This window comes from Mauremys mutica, chromosome 6, assembly GCF_020497125.1.
Source record: "Mauremys mutica isolate MM-2020 ecotype Southern chromosome 6, ASM2049712v1, whole genome shotgun sequence".
In the NCBI taxonomy this organism is placed as follows: domain Eukaryota; kingdom Metazoa; phylum Chordata; order Testudines; family Geoemydidae; genus Mauremys; species Mauremys mutica.
The window spans coordinates 28,632,399-28,640,552 of NC_059077.1; positions in this window are offsets into that span (position 1 = coordinate 28,632,399).

An 8,154-nucleotide genomic window follows, 5' to 3' on the forward strand; every position below is an offset into this window, starting at 1 on the left:
GAGTGTCATATATATATATATATATGAAAGAAAGCATAGAATCAAATGAAGAACAAATCTTAAATGAACAAAACTGTACCATGGAATCTCTATGGATAATAATTCCATGCTTTAATAATAAGAATATAGCAGTAGGGATATATTACCGACCACACAACCAGGATGGTGATAGTGACTGTGAAATGCACAAGGAGATTAGAGAGGCTATTAAAAAAAACAACCTCTATAATAATAGGTGATTTCAACTATCCCCATATTGACTAGGTACATGTCACCTCAGGAAGGGATGCAGAGATAAAATTTCTTGACACCTTAAATTACTGCTTCTTGGAGCAACTAGTCCTGGAACCCACAAGAAGAGAGGGAATTCTTGATTTAGTCCTAAGTGGAGCATAGGATTTGGTCCAAGAGATGAATATAGCTGGACAGCTTGGTAATAGTGTAATAATTAAGCCCAACACTGTAGCATTGAATTTCAGAAAGGGAGACAACACAAAAACAGGAAGTTAGTTAAACACAAACTAAAAGGTACAGTGCAAAAAGTGAAATTTCTGCAAGCTGCATGGAAACTTTTTAAAGACATCATAGTAGAGGCTCAACTTAAATGTATACCCCAAATTAAAAAACATAATAAGAGAACCAAAAAAGTGCCACGGTGGCTGAACAACAAAGTAAAAGAAGCAGTGAGAGGCAAAAAGGCATCCTTAAAAAGTGGAAGTGAAATGCTAGTGAGAAAAATAGAAAGGAGCATAAACTCTGACAAATGAAGTGTAAAAATATAATTAGGAAGGCCAAAAAAGAATTTGAAAAACAGCTAGCCAAAAACTCAAAAAGTAATAGGGGAAAAAAAAAGTATTTTAAGTACATCAGAAGCAGGAAGCCTGCTAAACCATCAGACCACTAGACGATCGAGGTGCTGAAGGAGCACTCAAGGACGATAAGGCCATTGTGGAGAAACTAAATGAATTCTTTACATGGGTCTTCATGGCTGAGGATGTGAAAGAGATTCCCAAACCTGAGCCATTCTTTTTAGGTGATAAATCTGAGTAACTGTCCCAGATTGAGGTGTCATCAGAGGTGGTTTTGGAACAAATTGATAAACTAAATAGTAATAAGTCACCAGGACCAGATGGTATTCACCCTAGAGTTCTGAAGGAACTCAAATGTGAAATTGCAGAACTACTAACTGTAGTCTGTAAGCTATCATTTAAATCAGATTCTGTACCACATGACTGGAGGATCACTAATATGACCCCAATTACAGGCCGGTAAGCCTGACTTCAGTACCGGGCAAACTGCTTGAAACTATAGTAAAGAATAAAATTGTCAGACATAAAGACGAACATAATTTGTTGGGCAACTGTATTCTCCCTCCATGGTCCAGCAAGAGTGTTTGCTCCTGGGCTTCTTGCTCCCCAATTGTCACTTCTCTTGGGCAGAGACACACACATCTGTTTGCCTCCTAACCAGGTTATTTCCAGGCTTCACAATTTACTGCCTATACTGTGAATTTCCCAGCAAAGTCAGACTGACGAAGCAGGCCTGCTCTGATTTTCTCCTCAGAGGCTACAAATGGCATAATTGCCACAGTTGTAAGTTACCACACAGCCCTTTCTAACCAAGTACATTTATTCCTAAGGTAAAAGCATTACAGAAAAAAATATTAAAGACGACAAAAGATCCTACACGTGATGCATGCTAATAACATTACCAGAGATTGCCTCAACTCCAACAAGGGCTCTGACTGATAAACACTTGTTCAAACCCCAACAAGGGTTTTTTCTATGGTCATGAGTTCACAACAGCTGTTAGCCCAGAACACACACACTCATAAATCTTAGAGTCACTCTTCTATCCAGTATACGCCTCTGATCTCATCCTTATGTTACAGGTGATCAGCAAACAATAGGTTTCCTCTCAGATTGCAGCTTCAAATGGATGGATCCAGGGGTGGGTAATTTGCATTCCCCTCCAAAGTATTTTCTAGGAAACCCACTGAACTAAAAGTTCAGTCTTGTCTGGTCCACTGTTTTAAAGAGAGTCCACTGAAGAACTCCTTGGCAAGAAGTGGGAGGAGGTGATGGTGCACATCTTGTGATTTTTAGCCCAGTGGTTAGAGCACTCACTGGGGATGTGGGATATCAAGGTCCAATTTACCCCTCTCTCTGTAGTCCAGTAGTCTGGACATGCACCTGGTAGGTGAAAACACCCTAGGCCCAGTCCTCCTGCTCCTATCACTCTCTTTTATTATTTATCCACATTGGAAGAGCTTCAACAGTAGTGACTGCAAGAACCCCACACTGGATTATCCAAAAGCACAGCGGTTAAAGCTCTCTCCTCAGGTGAGAGACCCCTGTTCAAATGCTCTCCACCCCTTTGACTCCCACATACCAGGTTAGTGCTCTAACCACCGGGCCAAAACTCAAAACATGGGCAACACCAACTCCTTGGGCTGTTTTGTGAGAAGTGAGACAGGAACCTAACTCATTCACACAAGAAACAGTTTAGGTGCCTAAAATGCCTAACTCCAATCTGTGGCAGGTTCTTGTTTGTGGATAGCTAGCACCTAAATCCAGGCTGCAGGGAGGCACCTATCTCAGAGGGAGGAGCAGGGTATAAGACACACCCCTATTGTTGGCATCTCCAATTGGCTAGTTTAAGCAACTCCCCATTTAGCATCCTAGCTTTTGTGGATCAAATTGTTAGATGCCTCTCTCCCCGCATTGTATGGGGAGCCTAGGTGCCTAACTCAGCTTTATGGATCACAGTGTTGTTCCTATGATTTTCTAGGCACCTAAAGTCAGGTAGCAGAACCACTGCAAGCAGGGGATGGCTGGGCTGTGCGTGCGGGGAAGAGTGTATCAGCCTGACAGAGGCAGTTCTGAAGAGCGGTCAGTAAATCTACGACTACCTGGCTAGCTTCACAGAGCAGCGCTGAAGCCCAGTTGTCCCGGGGGCCATAGGTGGCGAGTTCTATGGGCCCGTGGAGCCCAGGCCCCACCAATAATCCCGAGGGTGGGCCCAGCTCCACCAATGTTTGGGCCCCAGGCCCTGTGCTCCGGGGGTCCCCGCGCCAGCAATGTGGGCGCTCTTACCTCAGCGGCAGCTCTCCCCAGCCCCAGAGAGGCTCCGGGGCTGACTTGGCTCACAGCCCATTGGCCGGGAACCCCAGCCAATGGGAGCTGCCGGGGGCGGTGCCGGAGCTGCCTGGCCACACTTCCACAGCAGGGAGGGGGAGGGAGCCACAGGCAGCGGCTCTCAGCCCTGGGCAGAGCAGCAGCAGGGTCTGTCACTGTCAGACAGACACAGCCGGTGAGCTCTGGGGGCAGCCAGACACAGGGACACAGCTTGGGGAGGGGAGGGGAGGGGAGGGGGGGCGCTGTGGGACAGACACACACACGGACACAGCCAGGGGGTTGTGGGACAGACAGACTGTCCTCCATAAATGAGGAAAAGTTGAGGAGCCTTTATTATTCTTTTGTTCCACTCTTTCTTTCTATGGGGAATTTGCCAGTGCAATCTCACTGTCTTCCTTTCAAACAAACAAAAAGGCAATGGCTGTTGAAAGTAGCAATTCCAGTGCTAATAAGCATTTCTTGCTCAATTTTATCTTACTTTTTCTACAGCAAGTTACAGTGGATCAGTATATTTGATTTGGGAGAAATGAAGTAAAAGCTGTCCAAACGGAGCTTGAGCACTCCTGAATTTTGAGGTGTTCAAATCTGGAAGGCAGGTGCTGGGGGTGGAAGAGGGCTGTGGGCTCCACGGGGGAGCATGGCAATAACTGTCTGGAGCTGCACGGAGCCAGACACGCTGGTCTGAATGGCACAGTAAGCGGGTTGGAGAAGGGGTAGGGGGTTCCGGGGGGCAGTCAAGGGACAAGGAGCAGGGGGGGTTGGATGGGGCAGAGGTTCAGAGGGGCAGTCAGGGGACAGGCAGCAATTGGATAGGCATGGGAGTCCAGGGGGCTTATCAGGGGACAGGTAGGGGGTGGGGTCCTGGGGGGAAGTTGGGTGGGGTCTCAGGAGGGGGCAGTTGGGGACAAGGGGAAGGGAGGCTTAGATAGGGGCTGGGGTTCCAAGGGGCAGTTGTCTCGGGAGGGGGTAATCGGGGGACAAGGACCAGTGGTGCTTAGATAGGGGGTGGAGGTCCTGAGGGGCAATTGGGGCAGGAGTCTGGGGAGGGGGCAATCAGCGGCCAGGGGCTGGGATTCAAAGGGCTCTGGGCTCCTGGCAGCCGCGGGGAGCCCTGAGCCCTTTAAATCCCAGCCGCCGCCGCAAAGCCTGCGGGCAGCGCAGAGCCCTCTGACTCCCGGCCGCGGCTGGGATTTAAAGGACTCAGGGCTCCCCACAGCTGCCAGCAGCCCAGAGCCCTTTGAATCCCAGCCCCCGGCCGCTGATTGCCCCCTCCCCAGACCCCTGCCCCAATTGTCCCTCAGGACCCCCATCCCCTATCTAAGCACCACTGGTCCTTGTCCCCCGATTACCCCCTCCCAAGACCCCTGCCCCTAACTGCCCCTTGGGACCCCAGCCCCTATCTAAGCCTCCCTTCTCCTTGTCCCCAACAGCCCTCTCCTGAGACTCCACCCAACTTCCCCCCAGGACCCCACCCCCTACCTGTCCCCTGATAAACCTCCTGGACTCCCATGCCTATCCAATTGCTGCCTGTCCCGACTGCCCCTCCGAACCTCTGCTCCATCCAACCCCCCCTGCTCCTTGTCCCTTGACTGCCCCCCGGAACCCCCTACCCCTTCTCCAACCCCCAAACTGCTTACTGTGCCACTCAGACCAGCATGTCTGGCTCCATGCAGCTCCAGACAGTTGCTGCCATGCTCCCCCATGGAGCCCACAGCCCTCTCCCACCCCCAGCACCTGCCTTCCAGATTTGAACACCTCAAAATTCAAGCTCCGTTTGGGCAGCTTTTACTTCATTTCTCCCAAATCAGTTTCCCCTGCAAGGTGCCAACTGAAGGTGTTGGAAAACAGATTGGGTGGCCTCCTAATGCCTGGAAAAGAGACAAAGGCCAGAGGAGGGAGTGTCAGTGTCTGTGCGGACTTCTGGGAAGTGCATGGTGTGGAAGGGGATGCTGGGATGCTTTGGAGCAACTCCATACAAAGCCAGTCAGGACTCTGGGGGACCCTCCTCTCTTGGAGCATACTGTCTCCAGGGCAAGAAGCTTACACCTTCCTGGGTCTGACCTCGGAGCATTCAGCTTGCCCTTCCACATCATGCACTTTCCACAGCGAGGGTGGGAGCGGGGAGGCCCCACCATTTTGGGCCCCACCAAAAATTATACAAACCTGCCGTCTATGCCGGGGGCAGCTAGTCTCTAGTGATGACAAAGCAGCAGCTCAGCACTTGTTCTGCCCCAAACCCCTGCGCTAGGCGGTCTCGGTTCTCGGCTGCTCGAGCAGAGCCTGAGCACGCTGTGCAGGGAGCCCAGCTTTTGGTGCCGAGGGAAGGGGCGTGTGTGACCCCGCCCTAATCCCAGGGAGGGCGGGTGACACTGGAGCCTAATTAGGGCAGCAGAGGAATCTGCAGCAGCGCTGAGTCCCTGAGAACACGCAGCCAAGCGCGTCTGGGGAGCCACGGCCCAGCCTGGACTGACATCAGGGCCCGGCCCAGCCCTCCACTCCCCCATCCTAACACCCGGGCAGGGCCCCGCCCGAACTGACCCCAGCCCGGCTCATGCCGCGACCCCGCGCAGACCTTTCTCGTCCCAGCCGCTCCTGCTGCTGCTGCCGCCGCAGCTTCTCTCCCAAGCCGGCGGCTCCGGCGCGCACGTTCCTGCTGGCGGCCCGGCTCCGTGCGGCGCCCGGCTCTGCTCCCGGGTGGGGGCGCTGCCGCCGGCGCTCACAGGCGGGGCCCGCCTCTCACTAGAGCAGCACAGCGGGCGGCCCGCCCGCTGAAAGGCACAAAGCACTCTGGGATAGCGGCTGGCGGACTGACCTCCAGGAGCCGCCCTGCCCGCGGGTCGCGCCCCCGGGACCCCGCTAAGTGTCTCGCCGCAGCAGGGGCGGCGCGGGAGAAGCTGAGGAGCTGCCAAGGCAGACAGTGCCTCCGTCCCGCTGGTGGCAGCGCCGGATCCCCTGGCCCCGCCCCGTTGGCTTTGGGCAGCTGGTCCTTGATTATGCAGCGTTCCCTTGTAAAACCAGCAAAGAATCCTGTGGCACCTTATAGACTAACAGACGTTTTGCAGCATGAGCTTTCGTGGGTGAATACCCACTGATACTTGACACCCTTGTAAAACGTTTCCTAGAAAATGAGCACTGCCGGCTCGGTCAGAGATTGTGAACACATCGCTAGCCCCCCCGTCCCTTCCCGGCCAGCCTACCATACAGCCAGCAGTTAAAAGCCACATTAATGGTACACTGTGCTCTGGAGGCAGCCACCTGGCTGAAAAGCAAGAGCAGCTTGTGAAAATCAGCATCATAGAACAATAGGGTTAGACAGGACTGTAAGGGTCATATGGTCTAATCCCAGCCACTGCCAAGGTGTAGGACGTATTGTGTCTAAACCATGCAAGACAGACGGCTAACCTGTCTCCTGAAAACCTCCAAGGAAGGAAATTCCCCAACATCCCGCGGCAGGTTGTTCCATTGTCCTACTGTACTTAAGAAAAATTTAACGGAAAGTTAATCTAAAGCTGCTATGCTGCAGTTTGAAGCAATGGCCTCTTAGCTGCACTTATAATAGGAGTGAGCAACTTTTCTCCATCTTTATGGCAGCCTTTTCAGTATTTAAAGACTGGTATCTTGTCCCCACTTCATCTCCCCTTTTTCAAACTAAACATAGCCAGTTCCTTCTGCCTTTGGTCGTATGGCTTGCATTCTAGCCCTTTCATCTTTGTCACTCACCTCTGGATCTTTTCCAGTTTCTTTACATCATCTACGCTCCAAGTAAACAAAATGTCCTGACCCGCCAGCGGCTTACCCTGACGGACGGGGAGTCAAAGCCTTTCGGCCCCTGCTATGTTTTAAAAGTTGGCGTCATAAGAAACGCTCTAAAATAATTCTAGCAAAACTTTTATGTAATTTAACAAAAAAACTATTGTTATAATAACTGAACAAATCTGTATTCACCTTCAAAATTAGTCAATATTCAAAATCAGTAAATGGATATTTAAAACAAAACAATGAGACTTGAAAGTCTTAAAATCCTTCACAATCTGAATCAGTCTGATTCACCAAACAGTTCATTAAACTCTGCTTCAGTCACCGCTACACCTGCATTGTCATCGTAGATGTTGGCAGTGTCGTCTTCAGACTCAGATTCCTTCTCCTCATCAGACTCTGTTGTGTAATCATCAAATATGGCATCATCTTCTGACCCCTTGAGTGCATTGCTGATAGAAATTTCATTTTAGAAATGCTGTATCATTTCCAAGGGAATGGACACCCACGCGTCCTTGATCCACTGGGCAACCCGATTGATTTTGGGCTTCATAAGATTCCCGCCTTTTGTCAACTTCACCATACCTGAGCACATCCATTCAGACCACATTTTGCATAGCCTGTCTGTAAAGGGTTTGTTCAGACAGACATCAAGCGGTTGTAGAACTGAAGTTAAGCCTCCAGGTATTACAGCCAAAGTAGTTTTCATATTTTTGGCCACATTTTTCACCTCATCCATCTTGTGTGCCCTGAACATGTCTCAAACGAGCATAGCAGCTTTCTTGAAAAGTGCTCCTGGTCTCTTATTCCACACTTTTTCCAGCCATTCAATAGTCCCACTTTCATCCATCCCTCCCTTTTCGTGTGCACGTAGGATGACACCAGCAGGAAATTTCATGTGTTTAGGCAAAGTTTTTCTTTTAAAAATAACAACAGGAGGGAGCTTTGATCCATTTGCCAAACACGATAAAACCACTGTTAAATGGATTTTTTCCATGGCCAGTGGTTTTAATTAAAACTGTTTTTTTCACCAACACCGGTTACCATTCTGTTGCTCGAGAGATCGAATTTCATCCGTGTTTCATCCATATTTCCTATTTATGATAGTTCAAATACATTTTCCTTTTGATATTTTATAATAAACCTTTGGAAAGATTCGACTTTTTCTTCTAGATTTCTCAGCAGCTTTTGCACTATCTTTGTTCACTGACAAAGTCAGAGATCATGATGGTTCATGAAGTGAGTACACCAACCTGCTGAT